The 27154-nt window shown below is 34.6% G+C and overlaps 1 protein-coding gene across 1 annotated transcript in view; it reads left to right on the forward strand.

Annotated features, from left to right (window-relative positions):
• The first annotated feature begins 9295 nt into the window (after window positions 1-9295).
• LOC131851247 (stress-activated protein kinase JNK) overlaps window positions 9296-27154 on the forward strand; it is a 41766-nt gene continuing 23907 nt past the window's right edge. The window contains exon 1 of the mRNA XM_059201715.1: window positions 9296-9353. The gene's annotated coding sequence lies outside the window, so the exon portion shown is untranslated. The remainder of the gene's footprint in view (window positions 9354-27154) is intronic.

Genomic DNA, 27154 nt, shown 5'->3' on the forward strand with positions numbered 1-27154 from the left:
CTAGAAATGCTTGTGACGAAATTCTATAGTGCGTGCCTTTGCGTCGTAAACGCGGTGTGGAGGCGAGCAGATCGATAGCATATGGTGAAGCGAGAACGACTTTAGCCAAAAATGTGTTTTAGGTATTGTCCGATCACAAAATCTAGATGATACAATTGAAAACTAAATTTACTGTTATTTGTTTAACACGTTAAACACCGCATGCCCACCGGTGGATCACTCCGCAACGAAAGTAAGTTTACACGTTGGGACCGGTTGATCAACTGCGGGCAATTGAAATAAAACTAGGGGGTTAAATAATGTCTACCTCAAATTATTGTACACTGAAAACATATTTAAAAAAATAAAATACGTAATTAAATATAAAAGTAAGAAATAAGATTTTTCAACGTGTTAATGATTTTCAGCCTCCGTAGAAAGCTGCTTTGTCAATGTAAGAATATCACACCAATTTTATCGGAAATGGTTCTGTCCGTTGCCACTTTGAATTTAGATTAAAAAAATACAGTAAGATTCCGTTATTCTATTCCTTTACAAATGATACATTGATTTTTACTAGTTTGGCCCTATTTCTTCATTAGTTATTTAATTTCAAACAGTTTCGAATTAGTTTTCTCGGCAATATATATAGACATACGTCCTTTGCCCTAATTGGGCAATTAACCCAATATTTTCTTAAAAAAAAAATATACTCAGCGAAAAGTATTACAGTTTCCACGTTACATATCGTCATTTAAAACAGATAGAACTACATTTATGCAACCTCTTTGCTATATTGAATTTAATTACTAAAAAAAAAGAAAATATTCTAAAATAATATTTCAATATGTCATTCATTAGCGGCTTTTACACGACACGTTCTTTCACGCGCGATCAGAAGCGCTCGGGATTTAGCGCGGGAAATTTAGCGCACGCATTCGTGAGTGACTGCATTTAATTATTCATATTCAGTCTTTCGCGCTGTTACCGCGTATGTTTATTTTTTTTCGGACTACTCTATTTCGCCGCAGCTGGCTTTTACAGCTTCACCGGACGATAGAGGACGAGTGTAGATGGCACTTCAAACCCGCGAAAGGACTTATGGAGCGGCTGAAGGTCAACTCCTGCCTGACGGATACGACTTTAGCCTGAGGGCACCGCTAGTGGTTCGAACCTCGGCTCAAACCGTCGGTCGTAATATCATGTTTCGATGTCATTTCATATTTTATATTCCACAGATTATATTTACCAAAGACACGTCTAAGACTTATAAATCATCAATAACTCTACAATTCTAATATTTGCTCTAATAGACAAACGTCCGCCATTTTGCAATGATAACTGTTACAAAAAGGCGCTAAAACACGCACGGTAGACGGAAACAGGAAAACGCGAGCTGGCGGCGCGCGGTCTTTCTCGTTCTTTGTCTACATTTTACATGCAGATTCTTTTCTACGTGAAAGGCATTGAATATGGAGCGGAAATACAATCCCTTTATAACAGAACATATTAGTCTCACTACATCATCTGCTTCTTCCTTATCCCATTTATTTGTGGTCGGCGTAATATGTTTTTCGCTTCCATTCATCCCTGTTCGCAGTCAGCGCGTTATTTACTTCCTTTCTTAGCATATCATCTTTCACACAGTCCATCCATCTCTTTTTTGGCCTTCCTCTGCCCTTATAACCATCCACATTCATATGTAACACCTTTCTTAAAATATTATCCTCGTTCCTACGCTTTACATGTCCATACCATGATAATCGATTACTCTTCAACCTCTCTGACACCGGTGCCACTTTCATACTTCCTCTGATGTATTCATTCTTTATCTTGTCCATTCTTGTATTAGTCTCACTACATAAAACAAAAACGTTGTCGCTGTCTGTACGTCTCTATGTATGCTTAAATCTTTAAACGGATTTCGAAGCGGTTTGTCTAATTATAAATAATTACACACAAGTTTCTTGCTCGTTCTTCTTGTGATGAGACAGCTTTCCGAATAAGCGATAGATTTAAAAAAATGTTGACTATTCAAAAGTGCTTAAATTAAGTTTATTTGAATAAATGATTTTCTATTCTATTCTATTCTATTCAAAAAGCTGTAAACGTTGTTTATAATGACATTCTGTAGTATGTAGGTATATTTATTATCAGTATTGCACCCGTGCGAAGCCGGGGCGGATCACTAGTTATTGTATAAATCTATTTATTTACATAAGAACAAAGGTATTAACAGCGTCTACGTCGTCTGGGATTAGTCACGAATATATATTATTATCATTATATATCAAGAAGTGCATGCAATTTTGATCTTTATGTGTACACATATGAGTCCCCATTCAGTCGCCCGCTTGCTTTTCAGCCGTGGTGGAATTGATGCAAACATAGCTTGTTGTTGGGGTGAGATGCAACCCTTATACAAAAAGGAAACTCGACGTTTAATATTCAATGACTTCACTATTAGATGAATATGCATATCCTCACGACTAGAATACAGATATGGTCGATAGAGGTATTGCCAACGAGAGAGATAGAGTTATCGACGATGATAAATTGGAACAAATGAAATCAAAAATTATTTATTCATGTAGGACATTTTAGCCGCTTACGTACATCAAGTTTTTGTATTAATATTTTTTCCAGTGCAGTATTGATTCAATTGGGAAAAACTGGCAAGAAACTCAACTGTATTTTTCTTTTTATAGGTAGTTTATTTACTTTGTATACTTTATAGGTGTCTATGTCTAACATTAAATAAAAATGCCATGCCACATGCCATGCATGCATGGCAATAGTTGCATGCACACAACTATTGCCATGCATGCTCGTCATTTGAGTAATCGTTCAGTGAGTAATAAACAAGGAACAATATTAAAGTATTACAACTATCTGGAGTTGTATTATTATTATGTATTTAATTTTACATTTTATAAATTCAAATTCAAATTAAAAATATCTTCATGCATGTAGGTCTATTACAGACTCTTATGATATGTCAAATATACCGTCAGTTCGGAATGATTTCGAGATGAGAAGAACTGACAAGAAACTCGGCTCGTATTTTTATATGATAATTATATTAATTAAAACAAATAGCTCATAAAATTAAATGAATTGGATTGTTGCCATTGAAGGAAATTTACTTCTTCTATTGAAACTTTGAGTTAATTCATTAATTTAGGTTTCGTGGGCAATGTTTCCCATGTTACTAGTGAGCGAGCAGTTTTTGTATTAATTTTTATCATATTTTTAAATCTTGGTAACGGTTCTAACGACTTAAATCATATTGTGTATTCGTATAAGGTTCAATTTTCAAATACGTGTATGTATATGTATATAAAATTTGATCCGAGATAACAAAAATTAAAAAAAAATCTAATTATAGTTAAAGCTATAAAAATTGATTTGTTATTAATGCAATATTATTCATTACTATCGGGCAATGTTTCATTATGTATAAAAATAATCAAATCGTTAGCTATTAGCCGGAGCTGCCATCGGCGCACTTTGCTCGTACAAAACAGTGGTGCCCAAAGTGGTCCTGGTGGGCCACCAGGGGTCACGTTTTCGTTGTTGTTTAATAACTGGTATTTTACAGGTTGTAATTGGAAACCCGCGAATGGGGTATAACAGTTTGTTAGTAATATAGACGGATAGCCCCATTGCTAGTAATGTACCATGTCAAGTTGACCTCCGCTTGGAATCTATCATGATAAATTCCTGGTGAATTTGTCACGATGGGCTAACTGAACTGATTTCATGGTTATCTTATTATCTTTCACTGGTGCCCTGCCAGCTCGTCCGTTGGTGTTGGCGGGTGTACTATTCTTTTATCATCCAATAAAAAAAATGAGATATCACGTCAGATTATTATTTCTTATAAATAGGCTAATAATGTTCTTTTGTTAAATCTACTACATCCCTCTCATTTACATGTATAGATATTGTTTTTTAAATTGTTGATTTGCTAAAGTTATGGTACATTATTATTAATGTATAATTTTATTTATTAAGTCTATAATCATATTAATCTAACAAATAGAATAGAAGAAAGTGTAATATTTTTCCGTTTCGGAAATTCTCATCTTTACATTAGTTTGTCATCTTCACTTTTTTTACGAGTTTTGGCTGTATAAAAGAAATGTTGTACTCAGGGTCCCTTGAAAATAGCGAAATAAAAGTGAAAATAGCGAAAAAGGTTTGGGAACCTCTGGTATAAATTATCATAATGAGCTCAATAAGAATTTTACGAGGGGCGTCCCATCTACATTGCGTCTGGCTCGACGTCATTACCATTGATGCCAAGCGGATCCGAGGATATAGCGCGACATCTGTCGGATTGTGAAGAAACAATTCTAGAATTCATTCTGAAAAGCTACGAGGTCGCACTAGAGGTGGGCTTTGAATGAACGATTTTGTCAAACTGTTATTTGTACGTGAACGATTAAACTACACTCGCGAACAAAATTATGGAATCATTTACTTGGAATTGATAACTTACTATTTGATCGATCCCCCGTCCAATTCAAACGGGGATTGAAATTACGACGACCTGAAACGAGGTTCGGATCCCTAGCGGTGTCCTCAGACTAAAGTCGTATCCGTCAGGCGGAAGTTGGTCTTCAGTCGCTCCATAAGTCCTTCCGCGGGTTTGGTGTGCCATCGGCACTCGCCCCCTATCGTCCGGTTGTAAAGGCCAGCTGTGGCCAACAGCATTAGAGTAGTCCGAAAAAAAAAACATTTGAAAAGTTAAACTGTTAAACTAAATTGATACCAAATTCATTTAAATCACACACAATTTTGGTATCAATTTAAAGTTTACAGTCTAACCTTTCAAATGGTATCATTTTTATTATTCTTAACTAGTTATTATTAAGTACTCAAAATCGCGCGGAATCAATTCCAAGTAAGTGATTCCATATCAACATTCCATAAATGTTTCCAGATCTTGTCAAACTGAAGAGGAAACGCAACTACACATCCTATGTGGTTGTAGCCCATTCATGCATAAACGAAATATCTCCTTTGAAAAGTTTACGCTCTTTCCCGAGAAGATAATAACCATCGCTCGAAAGAATATCCTTCAATTCTTATCCCTGACGGGTCTAGGTAGCGAACTCTGAAAAAGGGCAAGCACAATAGATCTATGTAGGTCGCAGTACTACAGGTGCTACAGGCACCTGACAATAGTCCAAACAACCCAATAAAAAAAAAGTGATTCCATACTTTTGGTCGCGAGTGTAGTTACAGTTCCCAGATAAACTAGTTTTCGTAGACCACGGCGTCGCGATCTTTAGTGATCCGATCGAGACGGTCACTCCAAAATCATTCGTTTACGTTGACCAATCGTTTGTGTGAAGTAATAGTTTTTTCAACGATGACGTCTAGTCGAAAGTTAGCCTGTTTTTTAACTAGTTTGTCGTCGACGGTAAACGGTATCGTTGCATCGACTGTAATCGACAACCCACTACTAAAAGAATTAGAGTACTTTATTTCTATAGAGGTTATTATCTACTACCATAGAGTACGAATTTTTTGTTTCTCTTTCTACCACAGAATATCCTATCGCACTCTCTACTGTCTGATCTGTGAAGCAGTTTCTATCTGCTTTGTATGCTTATAGGAATGCGCTGAGCCAAGGATATACTAAAAATCGGTACAATAAAAGAATCAATATCTTATATATAAAATTCTCGTGTCATAATGTTGGTCATAGTTCTCCGAAACGGCATGACCGATTTTAATGAAATTTATATGCATACTTAGTAGGTCTGAGAATAGGCTACTATCTTTTTTTCATACTCCTAAGTGATAAGAGTTGTCCACCTCTAACATTATTTTTTTATAAAAAATTTCACCCTTCTATCACGAATTCCAATTTTTTAATAGCGTTTTTAATGTGTATGGCAAAACAACATTTGCGGAGTCTAGCTAGTTGGTATATATATTCTTTAGAACTGAACAGAAGAGCACTGAATGGAATCGACTCGAAGGTACAAAGATTCCGTTTGCCTATATAGAATCACAAAAAAATCTTAACAGCGCCTTTTAAGAAAGAAAGAAAGAAAGAAAAGTTGACATTGTTGAGTAACGACATCTAGCGATATAAGTGGAAACTGTTACTGACATTATTATTTGACATGATATTTGTTTGACTAAATTATAGCTATTCTTTGGTCTATTAAACGATATTACTAAATGGGCGACATGCAGTTTATAGCAGCTAAAAGCCATTATTGACAATAAATTCCCATCTCCATAAATTTCAATTGTACAGACGTAGACTTTGTAAGAAGGAATGACTTTGTAACAAGAAATGACTTTGTAACGTGTTATAAAAGCAGAAAAAGAAATGGATGTACTGTGTAAAAGATATGGCAAGAAAGGGAGTGCATAACGAGATGACTGCGAACAGGGATGAATGGAAGAGAAAAACATATTACGACGACCACAAATAAATGAGATAAGGAAGAACCAGATGATGATGCTTTTGTAACAACGAATAAAAAAAAAAGTAATATCCTTTTATAAATTTGACGTCATCATTATTTATACGTACAATTAGGATTTTTATTAACTTATTTTTAGTTTTACTTTTTCTTTACGTAGATATACAGATTCAATTGAGAAGAATTGGGAAGGAACTCAACTGATTGACAATAAAAAGAAATAAAACGTGGTAAGATCGCGTGATAATCGCTAATTGTAAAGGGAAAGTAAAACTAAAAATAAGTTAGTAAATAAACGGAACCCATCTGATGCGACTTAGTCTTTGATCGCTCACAACCTTGTATTTTAATGAAAAATTTCGATAAAATCACATCGCAAGTAAATAATATACCAAATGTAGAAAATCTTATAAAAAGGCGGATTTCGGAGAATCTTGACATCTCTTTCAGACAACTCAGTTAGTTACGGTTTCTTAGACTTTGACATCTCCCTCTGACAGTATTACCTAGTTAACTTTTTGTATATTATCTGAGAATAAATTCCTCGTAAAAATAAACCTATTTACATAAAATGAAAATCGTCTGTCGCTCGCAATTATTCCGAGCGGTTTCACATCAATATATCGGAGCTCTTTGGAAGGGTATAGGGCAGTGTTTCCCAACCTTTTTCGTGGCATACCCCACTTTACCCCACCTTTTTAAAATTCTTACAACCCCTATGTAACATACATAATTTATAGCATGAAAAAGTACAATTGTTCACTTAAGAATCTTAAATAATAGTCGTTAGAAAGAAATCACTAGGAAATTGTAAATGAAACAGTAATTAACTTTCCAAAAATTTTTTTAGTTGAAAGCTAATTACAAAGTGCATTTAATTAATTCATTCATTATTTCTATTTCTAATAATTCACGTGTTATTAGGAAATTGTTAATAAAACAGTAAGTAAATTTTCAAAACATAATGAAGATATGGAATTCAAATTCCATATAATTTTAATGAACTCCATTTTCGAATTGACCCCCTTAGCAATCTTTAAGCAAACAAGATTGCTAAGGGCGTTTTGGAAACACTTTGGGAACCACTGGTATACAGAGATATGTCCTGAGATTATCGGCTAACGTTCGTGAAATGGAATGGTTCGTTAACTCGTTTATTCGGCATACATTTCTGGGTTCTAATTAGTAATATATGTTTTACTGCATAAGGCTATTTAAATATGCTATGTTGAATATATATGTTTCCGTATATATGTATACTAGCTGTTATACGCGACTTCGTTCGCGTGGATTTTTTTTTTTAATTACCTTATTTGCTTCTTATAACATTAGGTATCGTATGTGATAATACCACCAAAATCGACCCAGCCGTTTCAGACATTAGCAAGAACAAACAGAATTGTCTGTTTGTTCTTGCTAAAAAACAAACAAATTTTTTTGTTGTTTTATGTAAGTACCGTGTATTCAAAATTCGTCTTAAATGCAAGACGCACATGAAAATAACATATATATATATATGAAAACAACATATGAACGTATCATATGCACTTAGTGAAAATGTATTGATTGAAATGACAAACAGACTTTCAAATTTTAATTATTTGTGTATATTTTATTATTAATCATTAGACAATAGATTTATTTGTAAATGAGTAATTATTGGTTTCATGTGCATCTTGCATTTAAGGCGGATTTTTAAAAATATATTTAAATAATTTGTTAGAAGAGCAACGTAGCCTGTTATAATATTAGTGAAATTGGATTATAATATGATTTGTACCGTGCGAGGAATCAAACCGGCGAACATCGGACGTAAAGTGGTATGCTAACCCGCTAGAGCACCGAGGTCGTCGTGTTAATATTATATTATTAATGTTATAATAATGTTGTAACAGTATATATATGTATAAATATATATATGCAATGTGTGTTGTTCATTATTATTATTATTATTATTAATTTTTTACCATTCTATTTTAGCGCCACCTACCAATGACAAGAGTATTTTTTGATTTAATATTATTATAATTTATATATTGTGTATCAAAGTAACAAAGGTTAAAATGTTCTGCTTTTACTATATACATAACTGTAATGATCATATCATTGCCAATGAAATAGACAAATGAAGACTTTTCCGGTTTAATTTTTTCATCCGCGTACAAATTATTTTTTTTATTTTAGCTAGGCAAAGGAAATTAAAGATTGCAAATCTTACTCGTTGGAATAAAGAAATCATTCCAGCATAAATTAAGAATATATCTGTACACAAATAAAATTTGAGTGTCTGTTTGTAATATTGAAATAACCGTTTTTTACTACATGCATATGAATATAAATATGGTACATACACTAAAATAACATTTTTTACAATATTTGTCTGTCAGTCTGTTTGTTCCGGCTAATCTCTGAAACGCCTGGACCGATTTGACGGGACTTTTATTGGCAGGTAGCTGATTTGAAGGAGTAACTTAGCCTATTTTTAATTTTTGAAAAAATCTCAAATTAACTTTTTTGTTAAACTCCACGCGGACGAAGTCGCGGGTACAACTAGTCTGGAATAAAATAATAAAACAATGAATTTTAAATTTTTTCTTGAATATAAAAACATATAGAACTCATAATAAATTATCCGTTACCAGTTTAAAGGGCAAGTGCTTTGTTTCAAGATGGTAAGTGAAACCCACACGTTACCTACGCCATTTTTAAGGATTATTTTGTTAAAAGAAAATATTGAAAGACATAAAATGGCTCCCATCAAGGTGGGGATGTGATATTTAGAACAGGTCCCTTCCCCTTACAACTGCATACATTTTGTATAGTAATGAAAATATTTTTGTTTCATTCAATATTAATTTGTTTCAGATTGCAAACCGTCGAAAAATATATACATATTCACAAAATGAACGCGCTCTACTTATGGTAAGTTTTTTTTAATATTTTTAAATCTATATATATAAATGAATTGATGAAATGAAATATAAATTAATGATGTAAAGGGAGGGGACGCCCTAAGAAAAGATGTATGGATTGTGTGAAAGATGATATGAATAAAAGAAGAGTATAGCTCAGATATGACGACCGATAGAGATCCGTGGAAGAGAATGACATACTGCGCCGGCCACATATAATTGGATAAAGGCAAGGCAATGATGATGATATGATGATATAAATGAATTGCTGTTCGAAACTCGAGAACGGCTGAACCGATTTGGCTAATTTTAGTCTTGAAATACTCGTAGAAGTTTCGTTTCTATATTATTACCATTATTACATGTGGTACAATATAGTACAATATTTCAGTGGAGCTTCCTCCCGCGTACACTTAGATTGTGGAATGAACTACATGCCGAGGTTTTCTCGAGAGACTACAGCATGGGGTTTTTCAAGAAGGGTATATTAAGGTTTCTTAAGGGTCAGCAACGTGCACTCCAAGTGTTTTAGGCGTCTATAGGCTACCGTAACCGTTTACCATCAGATGGGCCGTATGCTTGTTTGCCATCTACGTGATATAAAAAAAATATTATAACATAAAGTCGCTGTCTCTGTCTGTGTGTCCCTATGTATGCTTAAATCATTAAAACTACGCAACGGATTTTGTAGCGCTTTTATTGTTAATAGAAACAGTGATTCTAGAGCAAGGTTAATGTATATAATATATGTACACCCAGGCGAAGCCGGGGCGAGTAACTAGTTATATATATATATATAGATGTTACACTGTCGTTATTTCGTTTTAACTCCCAATTTAACACATCAAAGTTGAAGGAATCCATCTCGTTAATCTCGTACCCAACAAATTTTCGTAGGTGTTACCAAATTTTCCCAGCGCGAGATCAAATGTCAGACTTCAAACGGCTCCGAAGATTTACTCGATCTCTTAAATATGTAAAACACCATCCTATTTATATTCTATCATGGTATTAAATAATAAAATAAATATGATCTTATTATTTAAACTATACATATAAATAAAATTGGAGTGTCTGTTTGTAATATTGAAATAACCGTTTTTTACTACATTCATATGAATATAAATATGGTACATACACCAAAATAACATTTTTTATAATTTTTGTCTGTCCGTCTGTTAGTTCCGGCTAATCTCTGAAATGGCTGGACCCATTTTGATGCGACTTTTTTTGGCAGGTAGCAGATGTAATAAGGAGTAACTTAGGCTACTTTTATTTTAGAAAAATAAAGTTATATTCCACTCGAACGAAGTCGTGGGCATCTAGTATATATGTACCTTTTATTTGCTGTGTCGTCGGTTAGTGATGTAAAATATAAAGTAAATGGAAAAGGGAATGTGTCAAGAGAGATGTGCGTGGTGATTATGGTGAAGGTAGACAGTGATTGATGGCCACCCACCTTCAACCTAAACAACTGAAACAAAGTTCAATCTAATCAACATATATTTATGTAAAAAATATAGCCACTTTTGTTATATGACAATAACTAGCTACTTGCCTCGGCTTCGCACGGATATACATGTATTATACATATAAACCTTCCTCTTGAATCACTCTATCTATTTAAAAAAACCGCTTCAAAACCCGTTGCATAGTTTTAAAGATTTACGCATACATAGGGACCGACAGACAACGACAGCGACTTTATTTATACTATGTAATGATTCAACATAAATATAATAATACTAGCTGTGCCGGCGACTTTGTCCGCATGTTATAGAGATCTTGACCAAATATAGAATATATATTCAATAATCTAATCTAAAAAAAGCAAAAAGTTTCATCGTTCCAGCTTCAAATATGACGAATTTCCATGTCAATATTCATCCCCTATTTTATTTTACCCCCTTAAGAGTAAATTTTTTACAAACTTTGAATGTCATATTTAGTTATGTTTAATCAACAGCCTAAAAAATAAGTTTCATGTTTCTAGCTTTGAAAATGACTTACTGAATACTTTCATACAAACTTTCATCTACCCTTTCAACCCTTTAAACCCTATTTTCGCGTTATATAGTCGCCTATATCCTTTCTCAGGGTCTTGACTAGGTTTTGCTGTTCAGCGTACCGTTTAAATATTTAATTTAATATACATAAAAAAGAGTAATCATCAAGTAAGAATAAAATTATTTAAAAGAGCAACATGCAAGTTTCTTGCTCGTTCATCTTGTGATGAGATAGCTTTCAGAATGAGCGGTAGGTTAAAAAAAATGTTATGACTATTCAAAAGTGCTTCAATATAAGTTTAAATAAATGATTTTCTATCCTGTTCTATATAAGTTTCTAACAAATGAAATCAAAATATCTTTATACATGTAGGTCTATTACACACTCTTAAGATATCTTAAATCTACCATCAGTTCGGAGTGCTTTCAGGCTAAGAAAAACTGACAAGAAACTCAGCTCTTATCCTTTTCAAATGAGCTTATACATATTTACAAAAATACAGTTTTATTTTTAATTTATTAAAGTACAATAGAGTGACCACCAACAGTATGGTACTGCAATATTATCAAAAGGAAATAGTGTTATCATTTTTTACTACAAATGTTGATGGTTAAGTCTTTGATAATGACTAAATTTTTTTTTAAAGGATGATGATAATTGAATGGTTCACCCTCCTGCGTTAACGGTTTACGCTGGCGGGGCACCAGTGGAGAATGATGGGATGAACATGAGGTCAGATCAGTTAGCCCATCGTGGCAAATTACAAGGAACTTATCACGACGGTTCCAGGTGTACCACGGTCGAAGGTCAACCTGACATGGTACATTGCTATCAGTAGGTTCCTCAATCCACATTACAAACAGTCCTCTTCAGCCTTGAATAAAAGGTTATGAACTATGCTTCAGTACTATTAGACCTTCAGAATTGCACGTCGCTTGCGTGGAGATCGTAGTAAATTATTTTAACTACTTAATTACGGTTTAGATACTACAACGCTGTTACGGTAGCTCTAGACCAGTGTTTCCCAACGAGAACCCACGACCCACACGGTCGCAATTTGATTGTTAAGGGAGACAAATCGAAATGGAGTCTTTCTAAAATTATATGAAATGTGAATTTTATTTTTTCATTTATATTTTGAAAGTTGACTTACTGTGTTTCGGTAACAATTTCCTACTGATTTTTTTCTAGAACGTATTATTTCAGTTTCTTAATATATTTTGAAAGTTTATTTACTGTTTCATTGACAATTTCCTAGTGATTTCTCCCTAAAACCTTTTTAAGTTTCTTAAGTGACCAATTATTTTTTTTAATTATAGAAATTATGTAGGTTGCATTGAGAACGGGGGTAATAAGAATTTTAGAAAGGCTAAGGTGGGGCATGGCTCAGTAAAGGTTGGGAATCACTGCATACCCTACCAAAGAGCTCTCCGATATATTGATGCGAAACCCCTCGGAATAATTGCGAGCGACAGATAATTTTCTTTTTTACGATGAATTTATTAACAGATAATATATAAAAAGATAACTATACTGTCAGAGGGAGATATAAGGAGACTCCGAAATTCGTATTTTTGTAAGATTAAGGAGGATTGGGGGTCATGGCTAGAAAAAGGTTGGGAAACACTGCTCTAGGTTATATTTAGCCTAGCCGGGAAAAGTGGGGAGTAGGTATGGGGAGGAATACTAACAGTACACCTCCATTCATTATTTGCGGGCAATTCATAGCACCGGGCCCTCAATGAAATTGTAAACTCATACAAAATACTTTCTTAATGCCTCCGAGATATACTTCAGTATTTATAATATCTTGTTACAGCTGAACTGTTTCAAAGGCAATTGTTTGCGTAAAGTAAAGAAATAGAAATAGAAATAATTTAAATTTAAATTTATTTATTCAGATAACAGAGATCCAATTTGTTAGTAACAATTGTACTTAGCCTATGTTAGTATATCTAAAATTACATATTATCATTTAAGGGCCCCCGTAACAATTTGGGTCCAAAAACAGAGTATTGGGCTGTCAAATTTATTGCACAGCATTTTTAGAATGCAGTTACTGCTGCCCCGCAGTCTGTGCAATAGAGAAACGATCCGTTTGCGTCTGATGGCATACAGGTCGTCTGTTGATGCTCCTGCAAACATTGTGGATGCACTACAAAAGCGCGGCAAACTCAGAATAATCTTTATTCAAATAAACTCATTACAAGCACTTTTGAATAGTCATATTTTGATTCTACCACTCATTCGGAATGCAGATTCGTCACAAGAAGAACGAGCAAGAAACTTGTGTGTTGCTCTTTTTAATAGATGTTTTTTTTTATGTAAATAATTACAGTATAACAAGTACAACAAAGGATTTATTTAATCTTTTTTAATGTAATTTTAATAAGTTGACGTAATAATATTACCTTGGACAATTCACACAGCGCCATCTAGTTCCAAGGCAAGCAGGCCTTGTGTTATGGAGGCCGTTCAAGTTTTACATGAGCAGATTTACTACAATTATTTACCCCTCCAACCCCTTTGTCAGGAAAAGTAAGAAAATCTTACCCCCTACCCCATGCTTACGTAAACAGTTTTCAATTTATGTATTGTCTTTTTTGGCAAAGACAATGTGGGCGTTGCCGTTTTTGTAAAAAAGTAAATAATTACTGATGACGTAATCATCATCTCTACCCCCCTACCCCCCTTGTCATCCAAAATAAGCAAATTAAAAGTGAGTGTGTGTGTGTAAGATCCTCTATACTATCGAATAAGTACAATCATAATATATATTATCTTAATAATAATAATAATTTCAGGACAATTCACACAGCGCCATCTAGACCCAAGTTAACCAAGCTAGCTAAAGCTTGTGTTGTGAGTACTAGATAACTGACACAAATACATAGATATTTCTAAATACTATACATAAAATATTATACATACAAAACACCCAGACCGACACAAACTCATGAATACAAACGTTTGTGCCGTGCGAGGAATCGAACCCGCGACCATCGGAAGTAAGGCAGTGTATTTAACCACTAGACCACCGAGGCCGTCGAATCTTGCTTTACATAGTCAATTTCGAGAGATAAACTTTAGTAGATCTGAATTTCCATCCATGTTTGCAGCTAGCGCTTCCGATTGCCAAGTTTAAAGCGGTTTATGATCGTGACAATGTTACAAATGCTGGCAGGATACCGACACCTGCCTCCTCTCATTACCATACTAAACAGATTGCCACAAATACGCAAGCATCCTCCTTGACATTTAGAATTATTATATACTAGCTGTGTCCGCGCTTTCACTCGCGTGAATTTCATAGCCTATAAAATATCTTATTCTGATGTATAAGTAATGTCACGGTGAAATTTCACCAAAATCCGTTCAGTCGTTTTTGCGTGAAAGAGTAACAAACATACGTCCATACTCACACTTTCGCGTTTATAATATTAATAAGAAGATCAAATCTATACAAAAAATATAGTTGAGCTGTCTGTTTATAATTTCAAATTAACAGCTTATCATTAAATGTATATAAACGTATTTACGGTACTTACATCAAAATATAAATATAAAACATTTGTCTGTCTTTTTTTTTATATATAATACAGGGGACAAACGAGCATGCGGCTCACCTGATGGTAAGTGATTACCGCCGCCCATGAGCACCCGCAACACCAGGGGAATTGCAAGTACGTTGTCGGCCTTTTAAAAAGGAATAAGCTCTTTTCTTGAAGGTTTCAATATCGTATCGGTTCGGAAATACCATTGCTGGAAGGTGATTCCACAATGTGGTTGTGCGGGGCAAAAGTTTCTAGAAAACCGCACTGTGGAAGACCGCCATTCATCCAGATGATCAGGATGGTATTTCAGTTTCTGGCGGGTGGTACGGTGGTGAAACTCAGCAGCTGGTATTAATCCGAACAATTCCTCAGAACTGTTCCTGTCTGTTTGCTCTTGCTAACATCTGAAACGCCAAGGCCGATTTTAATGGGACTTTCACTCGCAGTTAGCTATTAAGGAGATACACCGCTTTACTCTTGATAATCGCAGGTTCGATTCCTCCCACAATGCACATATTTGTATTAATTTATATGATTGTTTGTGTTGGTCTGGATGTTCTATGCATATTATGTCTGTATATATAACATCCTAAACCTTTAAAACTCTTGTGATTTCTGTTGATAATATAGTAACCACAAATTTTACTATTCCGGGCGTTTTGCGTCAAATTTGACAGAGGACAGAGGCAGCTCATGCTGGCGCTGGAAGGACGATTTGTTATGACCCCTTCGACCTGTGAAATATAGCTGACCGACGCTGAATCTCGCCCGGTATACGTTTGTTTTTATTCGGACAAATGGTCCAATTTTACGAGCGAGGTATGGTATCATTATGATAATACCACAGAGATACGGACATATATGAATACTAGCCGTTGTTTTGCCACATATATTAGTATCACTTTAAAAAAATGGAGGTATGATAAAAAAATATTAGTTTAAAATTTTGTGCAATAAATATTTATATATATGTTTTACTAGCTTTTGCCCGCGGCTTCGTTCACGTTAATTTATACCCTTAGGGGTGGAATTTATCAAAATCCTTTCTTAGGGGATGCCTACGTGATAGTAGCTTTATGCATGCAAAGTCTCAGCCCGACGGTAGGGCGGTAGGCGGTAATAAATACAATAACAATATTTACTGCAATCTTCTGTTTTGTACATCATTTGAGTCCTATTTCTAAATCACAGCAGCCTTTCAATTTATCAAAGAATTCAAATTCAAATTTAGAACTAGTACATTTTTTTATAATATATTTTCATAAAGTATTTATAAGTTGCTAGTACTTTGAAGATGTTCACAACTTACTTGTGTTTCAAGTCGGTAATAAAAAACAATAACAATATTTACCGCAATATTTTGTTTTGTACACCATTTGAATCCTATTTCTATATCACAGCAGGCTTTTAATTTATCAAAAGAATCGGAAAAAATAAAAAACAATAACAATATTTACCTCAGTATTTCGTTTTGCACACTTTTTTGTAATATCTTCATAAAATATTATTATATTTATAAGCTGCCAGTACGTCGACAACAATCGCCATCTACTTGTCTTCCAAGGCGGTAATAAAAAACAATAACAATATTTACCACAATCTTTTGTTTTGCACACCTACTATTTTCAATGTAACAAACGCTGTGGGGTGGCGGTCGATGTGACCCCATTCTTACCACCGCTGCTTACAAAAGGTAAACTTATTCAAATATCAGATTCAGCATAATATTACTGGCGTGTGTATTTCCTCAAAATCGGTAAAGGTGTGCCCTCTTATTCATAAAAACGTAATCCTACAAATTCATTTTAACTCTATGAATTTTTTGTCACATTCTTTTGAATGAAAAATATAGTTTGAACGAAAAGGACAGAACAGTACAATAGATAAAATAGGTTTACCGTGTGTGAGATGTTTTTTTTCGGACTACTCTTATGCTGTTGGCCGCAGCTGGCCTTTACAGCTTCACCGGACGTTAGGGGGCGAGTGCAAATGGCACTCCAAACCCGCTGAAGGACTTATGGAGTGGCTGAAGGCCAACTCCTGCCTGACGGATACAACTTTAGTCTGAGGCCACCACTAGGGGTTCGAACCTCGGCTCAGGCCGTCGTAATTTCGATCCCCGTTTGAATTGGATGGGGGATCGATCGGAGGGGGATTGGATGGGGGATCGATCGGAGTGGTATTTGAAAAGTGTATGTTATCTCTTATACAACGGACTGTGTTCTGAAGAATTGTTCGACATGATGCCTACGGCCACCTTTTACCACCGCACCGCTCGCCATCGACAGGTGTTTGGGAAACTACTCTGCTACCAAAATGTTAGGGAATATATAGGGGGATTTAGTGTTTCTGGCGTACCTGTATGGTTCTGCGGATTTCTTGGGCTTCAGGGTCTCGAAGATATCTTCGCTAGCTTTCACACACTTTCACAGTAGGTATCACAGTAGGTTTAACACAGTAGGTTTCCAGTTCTAATTTATTTCAATTCACAACAAATGCGCGCGCGCGTCAAGGCCGCTGTACGGTCCGTTTGTTACTAGTTAAGGGAGGGGAAGGAAAGACGCGGGAACAGAAAACTAACGGACTCTAATATAATATTATATCTGTGCTTACGATGTTACAGGGTAGATTTTGAACAACAGGGAATACATCCCCACACGCTGGAACCTAAGTGGTTCCGAACAGTGCGATTTCAGAGGAGTTTCCACCCGTGTACACTTAGATTGTGGAATGAACTTCCTGCCGAGGTTTTCTCACGAGACTACAGCATGGGGTTTTTCAAGAAGGGTATATTAAGGTTTCTCAAGGGTCGGCAACGCCCACGTGATACTCCTAGTGGTTCAGACTACGGTAACCATTTACCATCAGATAGGCCGTGTGCTTGTTTGCCACCATAAAGTAGTATAAAATCAAACAATTTTCGAAGCTTTTGAAGTAAAGCCAAAAGGTATAGATAATATCTTATTTTACAAATTTTATTTTATACTACGATGGTGGTAATCGCTTGACTTGAAATTTAGTAATTATTATTTGCCCATACAAACTTTAATCCTTTCAAGTTTTATGTTCACTATAAAATGTATGTAATCGTTTCAATAATTCATTTATATTATTATTTATTAATTTATATTACATACCCAAAAACATCAGATCGATAAATTAATAATCATTCATTCATTCATTCATTGAACGCGAGTTCTCCCACCCCCTCCTCTGCAAACATCAAATCAGTCTTGCGATTTTTTTTTATTTATTCTAAAACTACATCAGAATATATTTAACAAATAAGTAAACCGAAATTTCTTGCTCGTCTTCTCGTAATGACTCTGCTTTCTGAATGAGCGGTGTTAAGTTCATTTCAATAAAGATTATTTCTATTTCTATAATTATTGTGTCCTATAAAACAGGAAAGGGTTATGCACACACAGGGACGTCGTATCGTATCATCATCATTACATAGTATAAAATAAAGTCGCTGTCGCTGTCTGTCCCTATGTATGCTTAAATCTTTAAAACTACGCAACGGATTTTGAAGCGGTTTTTTTAATAGATAGAGTGATGCTAGAGGAAGGTTTATATATATAATACATGTACACCCGTGCGAAGCCGGGGCGAGTAGTTAGTGATAAATATATGCTAAAATAATAATTTTCAACACTGAGCAATAAACATAAAATTATTTCAAAATAGGAACTAATTTTTTTTTTTTGTGAATGATTTCCTTTAATTATTACAGTGGATTTTACAAACTGAGTCGCTGGTACTTTTAGTCTAGACTGTGGTTTGTGCTAGTCATAAACACTGGTTTGCACAGAATAAGAAATTCCCACCCAAGCAGCGGACGCCGCGTCGTCCTCCCGATGCATTTTGCATTTTTTTAAATAATATATAAGGTAGTGTTTTGTGTGAAGACGTCTAAAAAGATTGATAACTGTTTCTATGTTCATTATAATAATAATGCTGTTGGCCGCAGCTGGCCTTTACAGCTTCACCGGACGTTAGGGGGCGAGTACAAATGGCACTCCAAACCCGCGGAACGACTTATGGAGCGGCTGAAGGGTGGCCTTACACATATACACACTCTGCACTTACTTGGTTTCGGCCCGTAAGTGTGGAGAAAACCAGCAAAAGCAGAGAAAAAATAAATAATAATAATAATCTTAGGACAATTCACACAGCGCCATCTAGACCCAAGTTGAGCTAGCTAAAGCTTGTGTTATGGGTACTAGATAACTGATACATATACATAGATTTTTTTGTATATACATATATATTATACATAGAAAACACCCAGACCGATACAAACAATCATACTCATGAATACAAATATTTGTGCCGTCCGAGGAATCGAACCCGCGACCATCGGTCGTAAAGCGGTGTGCTGGACCGCTAGACCACCGAGGTCGTCATATTTGCCTAACATATTTGCCCAACATGCCTAATCCTTGTTAATATGTATTTACTTAGAACATTTATCTAAAAGAGCAACACGCAAGTTTGTTGATCAGTCTTCATTTGATAAGTCTGCGATCCGAATGAGTGGTAGAATAAAAAAATGTGACTATTCAAAAGTAATTATATTAAGCTTATTATAATAAAGAAATAATGTATAGTTTATTTTAATATACATTATTTCTTTTTCTATATAGCTACATCTATCTGCTATTGCATTCACTAAGCAACTTTATTTGCAAGCACTTTTTAGGCCAGAAGTTAAGATGTGGTACAAGTGTTTACCTATACTTTCAAAGAGATTCCAGTCCTGGATTAAAAAAAATATAAGTATAATTTATATTAAAATGTAAGAACATACATTATTTTGATGACACCCTTAAATTACATACTATTTTTATTACTTTAACCTCACAGGACACTGCAAACATATAGCAAACCTAGGTACAACAAAAATCTACAGATTCTACCAAACTGAAGAGGAAACGCCAGTACACATCCTATGTGGTTGTAGCCCACTCATGCATAAACGAAATATCTCCTTTGGAAAGTATACGCTCTTTCCCGAGGAGATAAAAACCATCGCTCCTATCCTAAAAATATCCTTCAATTCTTGTCCCTGACAGGTCTAGGTAGCCAACTTTGAATAGAGCGAGCACAATAGATCTAGGTCTCAGTGCTACAGATCCAAGCACCTGGCAATACCCCAAATAACCCAATAAAAAATTTACCTTTAGGCTTAAAATTAGCAGCAGTATAACTTAACCTATAGCTATTTGACGACTTCGGTGGTCTAATGTTTTAGCACACCGCTTTACGTCCGATGGTCGCGGGTTCGATTCCTCGCACGGCACAAACATTTGTATTCATGAGTATGATTGTTTGTGTCCTTCTGGATGTTTTCTATGTTTAATATGTGTGTATTTACGAAAAAAAATTATATCTATGTATTTGTATCAGTTGTCTAGTACCCATAACACAAGCTTTAGCTAGCTTAACTTGGGTCTAGATGGCGCTGTGTGAATTGTCCTGAGATTATTATTATTATTATATACTGAGCGGAGGCATTTTTAGCAAATATTTTATAGTGGCATATAGGTTTCAATTGTTTTATTATGTTGGTGTGTTATATTATATTGTACTAGCTGTAATCGCGACTTCGTCCGCGTGGAATTTAACAAAAAAGTTAATTAGAGAATTTTTCTAAAATAAAAGTAGCGTAAGTTATTCTTTATTACAAAAAGTCCCGTTAAAATCGGTCCAGGCATTTCAGAGATTAGCCGGAACAAACAGACAGACAGACAAAAATTGTAAAAAATGTTATTTCGATATATGTACCGTATTTATATTCATATGCATGTAGTAAAAAACGGTTATTTTAATATTACAAACAGACACTCCAATTTTATTTATATGTATAAATTAAAGTCACAAGTCGTGGCCATATCTAGTCGGCATAGAGTATCCACTAGTATACTCTATGGTAGTACGTAATCACTATAAACCCTAGTTTGCACTGAATAAAAAATTCCCACCAAACTGGCTCAGCGACACAAATTTGTACGTAGCTGTCGCAGGGTTGTCAACCCTCAATTTATTTATTATAAATGTAATAATAATAATAATAATAAACTCTTTATTGTGCACATAGAAGAAATACAATAAGAAAAAAAAAAACAATAAATAGAAAATTATGAACAAAAGGCGGTCTTATCGCTAAAATGTAGATAGGATAATTACAATAAAATATTGAAATACCGGCCATACAATATATACCAATTATATTGTTTATTAGCTTTGCCCCTTTATTATTGTAGTTTCATCAAAATACGTTCAGAAGCTAAATAAAGAGAAAAAAATCTATCCATACTCACAAACTTTACAAATTATAATTTTGTATATGTATAGCAATACAATTATTTATTTATTTAATTATCTTCAATGTACAAAAATAATGTGTACATATGGCGGACTTCGCATCTTACGGCGTTATGTACCAGGCAACCATGAGTGGTGCAGAGAAAGATTATTGGCGGTGCACTAATATAAATGAGAAATGTCAAATTATGCCAATATAAACTAAATAAAACTTTTTACCTTTTTACCCTTTTTTTACGTACGGCTTTCGAAACTACAGAGGTATAGGGGGCGGAGGCAAAAGTATTTATAAACGAGTTGGGGCGGCGCATTGTCGACAGAGGCCAAGATTGACGTTCCGGATTGTATCTGGCGCAAAGGATTTCCCTAGCAATTCAACAATAAGATACCAAAGGATATATTGAAATTACCCTTAAATAAATTCAAAACATCTGTTAAATCATATTTACTGAGCAAGGCCTATTACTCACTAAACGATTACTTGAATGACGAGCGTACATGGCAATAGTTTTCATGTTCGGGATTTTCATTTAATGTTAGACATAGACACCTATGTAAATACCTATACATTGTAAATAAATTGGCTTTAAAAAAAAAGTAATTCAATTGAGTTTCTTGCCAGTTCTTCTCAATTGGATCTATATACCGAACTGGACGGTAGGGAAAGAAAATATAATGTAAAAACTTGACGTTCATAAGCGGCTAAAATGTCCTACATGAATAAATGATTTTTGAATTTGAATTTGAACGTGGAAATGCTGCGAGTGTTATGGGAACCTTTAAGCCAGATACGATACGGGACAGTCTTAGCATTTAATTTTTATGTATTTTTTTTTATTGTATATTATGAATTTCCCATGTAATTATTAATGTAATTAATTATAATACTAAAACATGTTAACGATTTAAATAATAAATGTATTGGTAAGCTTTTTACTTTTTACATTATTTATATTATTAACCGGATCTTAACACGGATAATTTTATGGAAAATCATAATATTTACCTCTACATTTAAGACCCGGTTAATAATATAAATAATGTATATTAAAGACGAAAGTTTAAAAATAACTATTTGTACTTCTTCATAACAAATATCATATTCATTCATTCAAATTCAATTCATAAAAAGATCCTATAACATTCTAGGTTTGCTGGAAGAAATCTCTTTTTAGAGATAAGCTCGTCCTTGTTCATTACATTTATTCTGTATAATTTTTTTATTATGTGTGTGTGTGTACAATAAAGAATAAATAATAAAGAACAAAAGTTGTGAAATTGCCAACCCTGAGGCACGGCGCGGCGTGGTCGGCTCCTGATGCATTTTGCATTCATTTCCCAGGGTGCATGTTGTTAGCCGGGTTGCGGATTCAGGATAATAGCCAACGGATATTTAATGGGTTATGCTAGTTTGCATTTTGTATGTTTGTCACATTTGTACATTATGTTTACCACCATGTATAAAACTACTATAACTTAGGCATCCCCTAAGAAAGGATTTTGATAAATACCACCCCTAACGGGATAAATTAACGCAAGCGAAGCTTCGGGCAAAAGCTAGTTGTAAATAAACTGGCTTTTAAAAAAATTTAATTCAATTGAGTTTCTTGCCAGTTCCTCTCAATTGGATCTATATACCGAACTGAACTGGACGGAAAAACTAAAATAATAATGTAAAAATTTTACGTTCATAAGCGATCGTTGTGGAGATCTTTGAGGGAGGCCTATGTCCAACAGTGGACGTCTTCCGGGCTGCGATGATGATGATGATGATGATGAAGCGGTTAATATGTCCTACATGAATAAATGATTTTTGAATATCATATCAAGACATAAAAAGAATGACTTAAGATCGTACATAGTGTAATATTGTTTTATTTATTGAAACAATCTTTAGTACGTTGGTCCGCTGTTGTGAAAACGTAGCTGTCTAGGCTTTTTAGCACCCCACACGTGACTGTTTCCGAAGCACATATCCAGGCCATTACCATATATTACAATATACGTTAGAAACTTTGTTACACGACACATCTGTATGTAATAATGAATATTTATGGATGTCTGTGGAACTTTAAACTTCCTAGTGTGCCTGTGATAAATGCGAAGCATGTTTATTATAATAAGTTAATTAATAATCATAATAATAACTCAGAACAATTCACACAGCGCCGTGTAGTCTCAAACTAAGTAGAGCTTGTGTTATGGGTACTAAACGGGTGATGTAAATACTTAGATACATTTTTTATATATATAAATATATACATAAAAAACCCTGACTGATATAAATAATCATACTCGTGAATATAAATATGTGTACCGTACGAGGAATCGAACCCGCTACCATCGGAGATAAGGCGGTGTGCTAATTAGCTAAACCACCTAAAAAAAAATAAAGCTAAATAGGACAAGGGTCTTTCCACTAGCGATCAAAATTATAATTAAGAATATCGTGAGCATTTTATGTGACAGAGAAGTGACTGCAATGAGAAACAAGCCGAGTAACCATCGTCTACATATGACGTTCTAGGTGGTCTAGCAGTTAGCACACAGCTTTACTTCAGATGGTCCCGGATTCTACTCCTTGCACGGTACAAACATTTGTATTCATGAGTATGATTGTTTATAATGATCTGTATATTTTCTATATATTATGGGTTTACAAAAATATATAACTATGTCTAAAATATCATATTCATGCATTTATTGGTCGTCAGTGTCAGATTAGCGCCTTTTTATAATAATTAATTATTATTTCAAAATGGCGGACATCTGCCTATGAATGAAAGAGATTGAAGTGAATGTATACTCTGTGACATTTTATATCAATAAACTTTATGACATTTGCGAATTTTAATTATTCCAGAGTTCTCATAACAGGCCAAGTTATGTAACTCGGCGATTAATTATTTTGAAAATAATTAAATTAATATTATAAAGTTTCTAAAATAAGCTACTCTGCAATTAATTATTTTTGTTGTTATTTTGGAATCATTGAAATAATTTTTACGTAAGGCACATTGATGACTTACGTAAGTTTTATTGAGACGTCTTTTACGTTTGACATTTATATTTAAATGTTTACAGTGACTTGTACAAAGCTGAACTTTATAAGTACATAATAAATTGCTTTTTTTTTTTTGGTCCCGTTATCCTCTATCGGAAGGGCAAAGGGAACTGCGCCCATACAGCCAGATAGATTTCTATATTTTTATCTAAATGTATAATCCTATTAATATTGTTTTTTTTTTTGTATTTTTTTAAGGTGCAATAAAGAGTTATAAATAAAAAAAAATGACAGACAGAATGAATGACAGCTGAAGGCTCATAGTGTAGTGGTGTAGAGTCTGTTCTCTTTTCTTAATTAATGTTCATAGTTGAGAATTCATTTTGTAACTACCATGTAGTTGTTCATGTATAGCATTATTTATTTATTCTTTATTGAACAATAGCTCTTATACAAAAGGCGAGTTTAAACTATTTCTTTTTGGCAAAATTGCAGTAGCATACGCTAGTAGTAGTGGTACTCTATTCACCTTAATGTGAATAAATAATAAATCTGCATTTTTGTAAACATAAAAGATCATTTGGAAAGAATAAGAGCTGTTGTCAGTTCTTATCTTGACAGCACTCTGAACTGACAGTGGATTTGACACATCATAAGAGTCTGTAATAGACCTATATGATTAAAGATATTTTGGTTTAAATATTTCCTCCATTGTGTAAGTCTATTTACAATATACAATGCAAGCAGACCGCTGGGCGCCTCGGGCGATACTGCCTGGCAATCTTCCAGAATGTACGAGTAATACTTATCATATAACGATAGTTGACAAAGAGGATGAAAGGTATACAACAGTGATTGCGTTATCGGTTGATGTAATACTGATGTATGAGTGATTCACCATGTCCTTATATGTTAGAATAGAATAGAATAGAAAATCATTTATTCAAATAAACTTACATTCAAGCACTTTTGAATAGTCATTACATATCACAAGAAGAACGAGCAAGCTCTTTTAAATAATTTTATTATTACTTTACATTTTTAAGTTTAAGTGTGTGAATACAAACCACCAATTAGCACTAATTCTATTAAATACTCAAATAGAAAAAATATTGAATATATAACCAACTGGTTAAACAATTAATAAGAGGAAATCAGTCATAGTGATTAGAGCAGACCAGTCCCTACAAGCAGCACCCGTTCACGAGTATGACGGATGAGCCAGCCATCACTGCGCTCGACCATATTTTAGGGACCTCAGTGACCCGGCCCACATGTAAATAGTATATAGCAAAATAGCGGTTTTTCGTCTGTGTACTTGTCGGCTAACTTCTAAAGTATGCAATGGATTTTCATGTGGTTTTCACTGTCATTTAGAGAATTTCTTCCGGAATGTTTATATGTATAATATATGCATCTATTTACATACTTGGGCATGCAATGTACAGGAATGAAGATAATATTTTAAGGAAAGTGTTACATATGAATGTGGATGGTTATAAGGGCAGAGGAAGGCCGAAAATAAGATGGATGGACTGTATGAAAGATGACATGGTAAGAAAGGGAGTAAATAACGAGATGACTTCCACAGTTTTTTTTTACAAATGTAAAAATCTCATAAATAATGATACATATAAAGAATTTTTTAAATCTGATAGCAGAACTGGTGATTACCCTGAACAAACAAACATACAAACTTACCCTCTTAATAATATATTAGATATGGTCATTAGTGTTACTATACATCTACCGAAACGTACACAACGATCCGGTCAGGACGGCGCGGCGCCTTACCAGAATATATAAATTCTTTCCCTTCTAGTAATAAACAAAACAAATTCTTCCATTCCTCAGAGACATGCCAGGCAAATAGGAAACATGAAACAGACACGGATAAAATGTTAGTTAAGCAGTAACCCTTGCTATTCAGACATCGCTCTGATTTCCGTACCCCGGGGAACGCTTCGCTGAAACGTCGGGAATTACAGCCGCCGGGAACGGAGTTCGGTGCCGTCACTTAATATTCTCTGGGCCGTGTTTTTCGCTGCATCCAACTCTAGTAAATTGAACGGCGATGTAAAGAAATTGACTGTAATAAAAGTGGTCAAGCGTGAGCTATACTATATATGATTTAGAATTTGTAGCTGTAATGATATAAAGAGGTACTAATGTATTTTTTATCGAATTAGATATTATTGCGGATTCAATTTCGTTACTTAATGGATTTATATCATTTTGTTTAATTCCACGTGAGCTAATGTGAGACCACAAATATTTAGTGCGGAAACCTAAGCAAGTTTCCGCACTAGAAGTGCTACTAGAAGCTTTATGATCTTCCCTATAAGTGATCAATGATCAATGTGAATTCTGACCGTTATTGGATCTACACTCGTATTGCGATTCATGTTTCGCCTCTAAACGAGACATGATCAGGCAATGAATAGAGTTCGGATATAGCTTGGAAGCCTAGTGTTGACTGTTCGGCGATCAGACCATATTACGACATTCACAGCAGACGTAGTAATCAGAGCAGACCAGCACAAGCAGCGTTCATAAGTATAGTGTAGTTTACTAGTCATATAGATTCTATAATTCCAGTAATAAAGTTAAGTTATATTATTAATATGGAGAAACATGTTTTAACACGTAATATCTGTCTCGACGTTCCCAGTCCAGTCAGACAGTGACCACGGGCAGTGCAACCTAGTTGAAAAACCGAAAGAGGTAAATACTTTTATTTACCACGTAATTATTCGGGTTGAAACCTTTTTTTGAGTAAGCTGAAAGGCAGGTACTAATTCACGTAGCCAGTGCACAAGGCAAGTGCAGTTGAGTACCACAGCGGAGTCGAGGGCCGTGCAGGGCTGCGCTAGCCAGTAATTGGAGCGAGTCAAGTAGCACTACCCTAAAAAGCTA

This window comes from Achroia grisella, unplaced genomic scaffold (assembly GCF_030625045.1).
Source record: "Achroia grisella isolate CSIRO2021 unplaced genomic scaffold, CSIRO_AGI_Agris_v1 utg782, whole genome shotgun sequence".
Lineage (NCBI taxonomy): Eukaryota > Metazoa > Arthropoda > Insecta > Lepidoptera > Pyralidae > Achroia > Achroia grisella.